Here is an 11,086-nt window from a genome sequence, read left to right as displayed (position 1 = left end):
TGGAAGCTTTCCTTCAGGCAAACCTGCAAGTGCCTGGTTTTTGCTCCTGAAGTTCACAAAAAGACAGGATAATAGCAAAGCTCATTCATGGATGTAATATTTTTAAGAAATATTTAGACTGAGCACGGTGGCTCCCTCCTGTAATCCCAGCATTTGGGGAGGCCGAGGCAGGCAAATCGCTTGAGGGCAGGAGTTCAAGACCAGCTTGGCCAACATGGCAAAACCCTGTCTCTACTAAAAATACCAAAAAAAAAAAAAAAGAGCCAGGGGTCATGGTGGCACTTGCCTGTAATCTCAGCTGCTCGGGAGGCTGAGGCAGGAGAATTGCTTGAACCCGGGAGGTAGAGGTTACAATGAGCCAAGATCATGCCATCATACTCCAGCCTGGACAACAACGTGAGATTCTGCTCTGTCTCAAAAAAAAAAAAAACAAATTAAAGTGCCGTCTTATGCACAGGACACTTTTAAGAAAGTGTTGCAATACAGGTTTGTGCAAATATGTGTAGATAAATTATTTACCACCTTAAAAATATTATACTATAAGCTTATAACACTGTAATTCCTAGTAACTCTGAAGAGCAAAATTTTATAGAACTTAAAACATATTGTAGAACTCAAAACATATCATAAGTCTGAAAGGTATTGTTTTCCATCATGGGCCCTTATATGGCAACTAATCAAAACATATTTATTGGTGCTTTCTTCTATGACCAGCAAGCATTTTACTAGACAATATGGAGGATATATTCATTGACTCTACAAATGTTTGAGTGTCCTCTGTGTGTCATGTTCCACTGAAGGTACTAGTCTATCTTAGAATGGCCTTAACTTCAAGGCACTGATTATCTAACAAAAAAACAAAACAGGCCGGGCATGGTGGCTCATGCCTGTAATCCCAGTACTTTGGGAGGCCGAGGCAGGTGGATCACCTGAGGTTGGGAGTTCAAGACCAAACTGGCCAACATGGTGAAACCCCATCTCTACCAAAAATACAAAAAGTAGCTGGGCATGATGGCATGCACCTGTAATCCCAGCTACTCAAGAAGCTGAGGCAAGAGAATTGCTTGAACCCAGGAGGCGGATGTTGCAGTGAGCCAAGATTGCACAACTGCACTCCAGCCTGTGTGACAGAGTGAGACTCTGTCTCAAAAACAAAACAAAATAAAACAATTAAGACTCTGACTTTCTAGAGCTTATATTTTAGAGGGAGGAGGTAGACAACACATTGAAAAACATGGCCAGGTGCAGTGGCTCATGCCTGTAATCCCAGCACTTTGGGAGGCCTAGGGGGAGGATCACCTGAGGTCGGAAGTTGGAGACCAGCATGGCCAACATGGTGAAACACCGTCTCTACTAAAAATACAAAAATTAGCCAGGTGTGATAATGCCTGCCTGTAGTCCCAGCTACTACTCAGGAGGCTGAGGTGGGAGAATCACTTGAACCCAGGAGGCAGAGGTTGCAGTGAGCCAAGATCGTGTAACTGCACTCCAGCCCGGGTGAGAGAGCGAGACTGTCTCAAAAAAAAAAAAAAAAAAAAAAAAAAATCATAAATAAGTAAATGCAGATTGTGACAAATACTCTGAAAGAAATTAACATGGAGAGTTGACCAGGAGAGGTCAGTTTTCAATGATTTCTTAGGAAAGGTCTCCCTAAGGAGATGGCTTTTGTTCTGAAGACTGAGATCAAGCCAATAATGTGAACAGCTGTGGGGAGAGCAATCTTGGCAGAGGAAACAACGGGTGAACTTCAGAAAGAAGACCAGGTGTGGCTAAATCCTTGGTGGGCAAGGAGAGGTAGGAGATGGGACTGGAGAGGTGGGCAGCAGCCTATAAGCAGAGTCCTGAGGATCTTGGTAAAAAGTCTGAATGCATTGTTAGTGGAATAGGGACCACTGATAGGTCTTAAGACATTGACAATATTCTAGGTGATTTTTTAAAAAATTACTCTGCCTGCCAGATGGAGAATGAATAGAAAGTAGATGGGTGATGGGGACATAAGGTTATTGTGGGAGTCTAGAGAGAAATGCTGTTGTCTTGGACTTGAGAGACAGTCATGGGTATGTAGAGAAATTGACAAATTTAAGATAAATTTTGGGCCAGGCACAGTGACTCAGGCCTGTAATTCCAGCAATTCGGGAGGTCAAGGCGAGAGAATTGCTCTAGCGTAGGAGTTCCAGACAAGCCTGGGTAACATGGCAAAACCCTGTCTCTACCAAAAATTAGCTGAGCATGTTGACATGCACCTGTAGTCCTAGCTACTTAGGAGGCTGAAGTTGGGAGATCATCTGAGCCCAGGAGGTTGAGGCTGCAGCGAGCCATGATCATGCCACTGCATTCCAGCCTGGGCAACAGAGTGAGACCTTGTCTCAAAAAAAAAAAAAAAAAAAAAAAAAAGAGAGAGAGAGAAGCTTTGAAAATAGAACTTGCTGATGAATTGGACATGGGATTGACACAAAGATTATTAAATCTTCCCTATCTGTGTATCTTTAGTGCTGTAAAGAGTACTTGGAACATGCACATATTGTTGAAAGAATAAAACTGGTTGAGGCCGGGTACAGTGGCTCACGCCTATAATCCCTGCACTTTGAGAGGCTGAGGCTAGTGGATCACTTGAGGTCAGGAGTTCAAGACCAGCCTGACCAACATGGTGAAACCCAGTCTTTACTGAAAATACAAAATTTGCCAGGTGTTGTGACACACACCTGGAATCCCAGCTATTTGGGAGGCTGAGGCAGGAGAATCTCTTGAACCCGGGAGGCAGAGGTTTCAGTGAGCTGAGATTGCACTGTTATACTCCAGCCTGGACAATAAGAGCAAAAACTCCATTAAAAAAAAAAAAATGCCAGGTGCAGTGGCTCACACCTGTAATCCCAGCACTTTGGGAGGATGGGCGGGTGGGTCACGAGGTCAAGAGATCAAGACCATCCTGGCCAACATGGTGAGACCCTGTCTCTACTAAAAATACAAAAATTAGCTGGGCATGGTGGGGCACACCTGTAGTTCCAGCTACTCGGGAGGCTGAGGCAGGAGAATCGCTTGAACCCAGGAGGCAGAGGTTGCAGTGAGCTGAGATCATGCCATTGCATTCCAGCCTGATGGCAGAGCAAGACTCCATCTCCAAAAAAAAAAAAAAAAAAAAAAAAAAAAACTGGTTGAGGATGCAGAAATGTGGAAACCGAACAATAAAAGCAGAATAGTGTTATCAAATTCTATTCTGTGTGTTATCTATAATGGCCACTAGAGAATATCAGAGATAAAACTACTGGTTCCAGATTAGGAGAAGGTGAGACATAGGGTAAGAGTAGAACAGGTGACAAAGCAGAACATAGTGCTGCTGCAAGCTGGGAAATGGGATGTGTCAAGAACCAACAAATGATAGGATGTACCCACCAAAAAATCGCCTTGTGGAAGATAGGGGAATATAAATCCTGTTGGAAATGTCCTTAATTTGCCCCCTAAAAGGTACATTTATATCTCTAGGTCTCATTTGTTTAAGGAGCAAGCTACTGCATATGCAGTTATTATTAGGCTACACATTTTTTTTTTTTTTTTTTTTTGAAACAGAGTCTCACTCGGTCGCCCAGGCTGGAGTGCAATGGTCTCAGATCACTGAAAGCTCCACCTCCCACGTTCACGCCATTCTCCTGCCTCAGCCTCACAAGTAGCTGAGACTATAGATGCCTGCCACCACGCCCAGATAATTTTTTGTATTTTTAGTAGGAACGGGGTTTCACCGTGTTAGCCAGGATGGTCTTGATCTCCTGAGCTCGTGATCCGCCCTCCTCGGCCTCCCAAAGTGCTGGGATTACCGGCGTGAGCCACCACGCCCGGTCTATTATGCTACATTTTAAAAGGTAAATCTTGCAAAATCTAAAATACCTAGAGTGCTGCTTCACCTTGCAAAGTCCCCTTTATTGTGCTTTCAAGGGATTTGAACTGCGGTTCAATTATGACATAAAACAGATACTTTCAAAATCATGAATATATAGGTGGTAAGAAGACCAGGCAGCCCAATCTGTCAGAAAATACTCATCTTGGAATGACCTTAACTTTAGGTCTCCCCTGCAGGAGTTTGCCTCATTAATGTCTCCTTGGAGCAGCTGTTATCACTGAGACAGTATGACTTTTGAGGTCATTAAGTATAAGAGAAGGATGTTAAATACAAAATAGAAAAATTCAAAAAATATAGAGTCCACGAAACCTAGCACTAACATCTTAGCAAAATATTAGATAATATTTTTTGCAATAGATCTTATTTTTAAAAGCAATTTTAGGTTTACAGAAAATTGAACAGAAAATACAGAGCTCCCATATACTTCCTGCCCCCACACATGCACAACTTTCCTCACTACCCACCTCCCGCACCAGATCAAGATAGTATTTTTGTTTGTTTGTTTGTTTTTGAGATGGAGTTTCGCTCTGTAGCCCAGGTTGGAGTGTAGTGGCGATCTTGGCTCACTGCAAACTCTGCCTCCTGGGTTCAAGTGATTCTTCTGCCTCAGCCTCCCAAGTAGCTGGGACTACAGGCGCGCACTACCACACCCAGATAATTTTTGTATTTTTAGTGGAGACAGGGTTTCACCATATTGGCCAGGCTGGTCTCGAACTCTTGACCTCGTGATCCACCTGCCTCAGCCTCCCAAAGTGCTAGGATTACAAGCATGAGCCACCACACCCGGCCTCAAGATAGTATTTTTAATGTGATGATTTTACACACAATTTTTCCATGCCTCTCTTGTCTGACAAATATAAGTTAAAAGATTGCTTTGGCTGGGTGCAGTGGCTCACGACTGTAGTCCTAACACTTTGGGAAGCTGAGGCAGGTGGATCACTTGAGGTCAGGAGTTCGAGACCAGCCTGGCCAACATGGTGAAATCCTGTCTCTACTGAAAATATAAAAATCAGTCAGGAGTGGTGGCACACGCCTGTAATTCCAGCTACTTGGGAGGCTGAGGCACAAGAATCGCTTGAACCCAGAAGGCAGAAGCTCCAGTGAGCCGAGATCATGATATTGCACTCCAGCCTGGGTGACAGAGTGAGACTGTCTCAAAAAAAAAAAAGATTGCTTTTCACATTGTGCATTTGTTGCAGCTAAGATAAGGAGGGCCTCTGATAGTTCAGCATGAATGAACCTTCAACCTGCCTCACAGTCCAAGTGGATAACTTACCTGGAAGCTTCAAAACCATACCCCTGCATAATACACACAGACTTTCCCAGTGTGGTGAATCAATTGCCTTCATCCCATCAGCTTCCCTGCCAGACTTAAACCGTCAGTGATCTTTTTTCTTTTTTTTCTTTTTTTTTTTTTCTTTTTTTTTTTTTTGAGATAGAGTCTCTCTGTCGCCCAGGCTGGAGTGCAGTGGTGTGATCTCAGCTCACCACAACCTCTGCCTCCCGGGATCAAGCGATTCTCCTGCCTCAGCCTCACAAGTAGCTGGGACTACAGGCACATGTCACCACGCCCGGATAATTTTAGTATTTTTAGTAGAGACGGGATTTCACTGTGTTGGCCAGGCTGGTCTCAAACTCCTGACCTCGTGATCTGCCTGCCTCAGCCTCCCAAAGTGCTGGGATTACAGGTGTGAGCCATTGCGCCTGGCCTTTTTTCTTACATAACTGAAGAAACCTTCTAAAACTAACAGCATACCATGCTGGATTTACCTATTTATGCTATATAATTAGTCAACTAGGGCTTTGAACTTTGACGGAAATGCAGTTTCATCATAAGATTCCATGAAGCTAACTCAACCCTTCCTTGTTCAACCCCTGGGAAAACTTATAGTTGATACAATTCAATACTAACATAGTAGGGATACTGAACAAGTTAGCAGATATCTAGTGGGTTGGTTGATTAGCTCTTTATCATACACCTACTCTGTGCCTGACATGGTACTTGTCATGCAATAATAAGTAAATCAGAATACCTCTTTGTTATTGAACTCAGTCTCAATGCAGTGGCTCTTGATTGGTTGATTTTACCCCTCAAAAGACATCTGGCAGTTTCTGTATAAAGTTTTTGAGGCCGGGCGCGGTGGCTCAAGCCTGTAATCCCAGCACTTTGGGAGGCCGAAACGGGCGGATCACAAGGTCAGGAGATCGAGACCAGCCTGGCTAATACGGTGAAACCCCGTCTCTACTAAAAAATACAAAAAACTAGCCGGGTGAGGTGGCGGGCGCCTGTAGTCCCAGCTACTCGGGAGGCTGAGGCAGGAGAATGGCGTGAACCCGGGAGGCAGAGCTTGCAGTGAGCTGAGATGCGGCCATTGCACTCCAGCCTGGGCGACAGAGCGAGACTCCGTCTCAAAAAAAAAAAAAAAAAAGTTTTTGATTGCCACAGTGGGTAAAATGCTACTGGCATCGAGTGGATAGAGGCAAGGGATGCTGCTAAACCTCCTACAGTAATATACAGGACAGTCCCCATGACAAAGAATTATCTGGCTGAAAATGTCAATAGTGCCAATGCTGAGATACCTTGGTCAATGAATGTAAATACATTATTCACAGATGTATTGTGCAGTAAACCCAAGTTTCCCTGGATGGTTCCACCTGCCAGGAATCCTCACTTAAAAATGAAATGCTTGAGGTCAATATAAACATCTCAAAACTGCAACAGAAATACGTAAGCCAATATTAATGTATAAGGATGAGTACTGAAAATAATAAAACATAAAGTAACTGAAGAGGCCGGGCACAGTGTCTCATGCCTGTAATCCCAGCACTTTGAGAGGCTGAGGCAGGAGGATTGCTTGAGCTCAAGAATTTGAGAACAGCCTGGGCAAGATCACAACCCCCATCTCTACAAAAAATACAAAAATTAGCCAGGCATGGTGGCATGTGCCTGTAGTCCCAGCTACTTGGGAGGCTGAGGTGGGAGGATGGCTTGTGCCTGGGAGGCAGAGGTTGCAGTGAGCTGAGATCATGTCACTGCATTCCAGCCTGGGCAACAGAGGGAGACCCTGTCTAAAAAAGAAAAATAAATAACTGAAGAAGACACAAATAAATGGAAATACATCCTGTGTTCATGCATTAGGAGAATATAGTTAAAATCTCCATGCTACTAAACATCTACATATTCAATGCAATTCCCATCAAAATTCCAATAATATTCTTCACAGAAATAGAAAGAAGTCCTAAAATTCATATGTAACCACAAAATACCCCAAATAGCCAAAGCAATGTTGAACAAAAAGAACAAAGCTGGAGGCATCATACTATCTGGTTTCAAAATATACTACAAAGATACAGTAATGAAAATGGTATGGTACTGGCAAAACAAACAAACAAACAAACGAAAACTGGATGCACAGACCAATGGAACAGAATAGAGAGCCCAGAAATAAATCCACTCATTTATAGTTAATTGATTTTCAACAAAGATGCCAGGAACACACAATGAGGAAAGGAGAATCTCCAATAAATGATGTTGGGACAACTCAATATCTACATACAGAATGAAATGAGACCCTTATCTCTCACGTCATATTAAAAAATCAACTCAAAATGGATTAAAGACTAAAATGTAAGATCTGAAACTATAAAACTATTAGAAAAAAATAGAGAGGAGGGGAACCAGGCATGGTAGCTTACACTTGTAATCCCAGCACTTTGGGAGGTGGAAGCAGGAGGATCGCTTCAGGCCAGGAGATGGACCTCCAAAAAATAAAGACATTAGCTGGGTGCGGTGGCACATGTCTGTGGTCCTAGCTACTCAGGAGGCTGAGGTGAGAGAATCCCTTGAGCCCAGGAGTTCAAGGCTGTAGTAAACTATAATGCATCACTGCATTCCAGCTTGGGCGACAGAGTGAGACCTTGCCTCAAAATAACAAAACAAACAAACAAACAAACAAAAAACAGGGGGAGCGCTCCCTGACAGTTCTCTGGGCAATGTTTTTTTTTGGATACAAACCCAAAAGCACAGGCAACAAAAGCAAAAATAGACAAATAGGATTATATCAAACTAAAAGCTTCTGCACACCAAGGAAATGATGAACAGAGTGAAGAGACAACCTGTGGAATGGGAGAAAATATTTGTAAACCATTTATTTATGAAGGGGCTAATACGCAAAATATATAATGAATTCAAGCAACTCAATAGTGAAAAAACAAGCAACCTAATTAAAAAATGAGCAGGCTGAGCCCAGTAGGTCACACCTATAATCCCAACACTTTGGGAGGCTGAGGCGAGTGGATCATCTGAGGTCAGGAGTTTGAGACCAGCCTGGCCAACATGGCAAAACCCCATCTCTACTAAAAATACAAAAATTAGCCAGGCGTGGTGGCGGGTGCCTATAATCCCAGCTACTCAGGAGGCTGAGGCAGGAGAATTGCTTGAACCTGGGAGGCAGAGGTTGCAGTGAGCCAAGATTATGCCACTGCACTCCAGCCTGGGTAACAAAGCAAGACTCAAAAAATATTAAAAAAATAAAATAAAATAAAATAAAAAATAAATAAATAAAAAATGGGCAAAACGCCTGAATTGGCGTTTCTCAAACGAGGAAACACAAATGCTCAGCAGGTATATTTTTTTAAATGTTCAACGTCATTAATCATTACAGAAATGCAAATTAAAACCACAATGAGATACTATCTCACACCTACTAGAATGGTTGTTATGAAAAAGACAAAAGTTAACAGTGGTAGAGAGGATGCAGAAAAAAAGGAAACCCTTGCCCACTGTTGGTGGAAATGGAAATTAATACGGCCAATTATGGAAAACAGTATTGAGGTTTCTTTAAAAATTAAAAATAGAACTACCATATAATCTGACAAGCTCACTACTGGATATATATCCAAAGGAAATTAAATCAGTACAGTTGTCCCTTGGTGTCCTCGGGGGATTGGCTCCAGGCACCCCTGAGGATAACAAAATTAGCAGATACTCAGTCTCTGATATAAAATGGAATAGTATTTGCATATACCTGTAAGTCATCTCTAGATCACTTCTAATACCTGTATAAATCTGTTCTCATACTGCTATAAAGAACTTTCCTGAGACTGGGTAATTTATAAAGGAAAGAGGTTTAATTGATTCACAGTTTCACATGGCTGGGGAGGCCTCAGGAAATTCACAATCATGACAGAAGGCGAACCAGGCACCTTCCTCCCAGGGCGGCAGGAGAGAAAGAAGTGCAAGCAGGGGAAGTGCTAGATGCTTGTAAAATCATCAGCTGTCATGAGAACTCACTCACCATCACAGGAACAGCATGGGGGAAACTGCCACCATGATCCAATCACCTCCCACCAGGTCACTCCCTTGACATGTGGGGGTTATGGGGAGTACAATTCAAGATGAGATTTGGGTAGGGACACAGAGCGAAACCATGTCAACACCTAATACAGTGTAAAAGCTACGTAAATAGTTGTTATACTGTATTGCCTTTTTATTTTTATTGTCTTTTTATTTTTATTGTATTGCTATTTTTATTGTTTTGTTTTCTGAACATTTTTTATTTATGGTTGGTTGAATCCATGGATGTGGAGGGCCAACTTTATGTCTAATACATATTCTGTGTTCCCATGTTCATTGCAGCATTATTCACAGTAGCCAAGTTATAGAATCAACCTGTGTCCATCAATAGATGAATGCGTTAGACAATGTGGTAGGTATATACAATAGAATACTATTCAGCCTTCGGAAAAAATCTGTCATTTGTGACAACGTGGATGATTCTGGGAGACATTATACTAAGTGAAAAAAGTCAGGCACAGAAAGACAAATGCCATATGATCCCACTTACATGTGAAATCTAAAAGAGTTGAACTTAAAGAACCAGAGAAGAGAATGGTGGTTACCCGGTGCTGGGGGGAGGAAGGGTTGGGGAGATGCCGATCAAAAAACACAAAATTTCAGTTAGATAGTATGAATAAGTTCAAGTGATCTACTGTACAACATGGTGACTAGAGATAATAACACTGTATTATGTTATTAAAAATTTCTGAGAGTAGGCTGGGCTCAGTGGCTCACACCTGTAATCCCAGCACTTTGGGAGACCAAGGCAGGCAGATCATGACATCAGGAGATCAAGACCATCCTGGCTAACACGGTGAAACCCAGTCTCTACTAAAAATGCAAAAAGATTAGCCAGGCGTGGTGGCGGGCACATGTAGTCCCAGCTACTCAGGAGGCTGAGGCAGGAGAATGGCTTGAACCCGGTAGGTGGAGAGTGCAGTGAGCCAAGTTGGCATCACTGCACACCAGCCTGGGTGACAGAATGAGACTCCACCTCAAAAAAAAAAAAAAATTGCTGAGAGTAGATTTTAAGTGTTTTCATCACAAAAAATAAGAATGCAAAGTAATACATACGTTAATTAGCTCAATTTAGCCCTTCTACAATATATACATATTTCAAGACAACATGTACATGATAATTAAAATAAATATCAATTAAAGTAAATTTTAAAATGTTTTTTAAAAGGAATATTATAGAAGCAATTGCTGGAATTTGAATATGGAGCCTGTGCATTAGATGATAATATGGTATCCAAGCTAAATATACTGAATTTGATCAGTGTTCTGTGGTTAAATAAGATAATATCCTTGGCGACAGAGCGAGACTCCGTCTCAAAAAAAAAAAAAAAAAAAAAAAAAAAAAAAAAAAAAAGATAATATCCTTGTTCCCAGGAGACTCATCAGGAAAGGGTTATGGTATCTGCAACTTTCTCATCAATAGTTCAACAACACGGCCGGGCGCGGTGGCTCAAGCCTGTAATCCCAGCACTTTGGGAGGCCGAGACGGGCGGATCACGAGGTCAGGAGTTCGAGACCATCCTGGCTAACACAGTGAAACCCCGTCTCTACTAAAAAATACAAAAAACTAGCCGGGCGAGGTGGCGGGCGCCTGTAGTCCCGGCTACTCGGGAGGCTGAGGCAGGAGAATGGCGTAAAAACCCGGGAGGCAGAGCTTACAGTGAGCTGAGATCCGGCCACTGCACTCCAGCCTGGGCGACACAGCGAGACTCCGTCTCAAACAAACAAACAAAAAAAATAGTTCAACAACACTAGTAGTAGTAATAATAACAATATGTGTGTATGTATTTTATTATGCATAGATATAAAGGGATGGTGGTAGAACAAATACTGCAGAA

The 11,086-nt window shown here is 42.4% G+C and overlaps 1 long non-coding RNA gene across 1 annotated transcript in view; it reads right to left on the bottom strand.

Moving 5' to 3' along the window:
* Positions 1-282: 282 nt before the first annotated feature.
* Positions 283-11,086, bottom strand: part of LOC106992551 (uncharacterized) — a 134,125-nt gene continuing 123,321 nt past the window's right edge. Inside the window, exon 9 of the long non-coding RNA XR_013401963.1 lies at positions 283-409. This is a non-coding gene — a long non-coding RNA (uncharacterized LOC106992551). The remainder of the gene's footprint in view (positions 410-11,086) is intronic.

This window comes from Macaca mulatta, chromosome 12 (assembly GCF_049350105.2).
Source record: "Macaca mulatta isolate MMU2019108-1 chromosome 12, T2T-MMU8v2.0, whole genome shotgun sequence".
NCBI lineage: Eukaryota > Metazoa > Chordata > Mammalia > Primates > Cercopithecidae > Macaca > Macaca mulatta.
The sequence above is the reverse complement of the archived record's forward strand: the minus strand, read 5'-3'. Positions and strand labels throughout refer to the sequence as shown.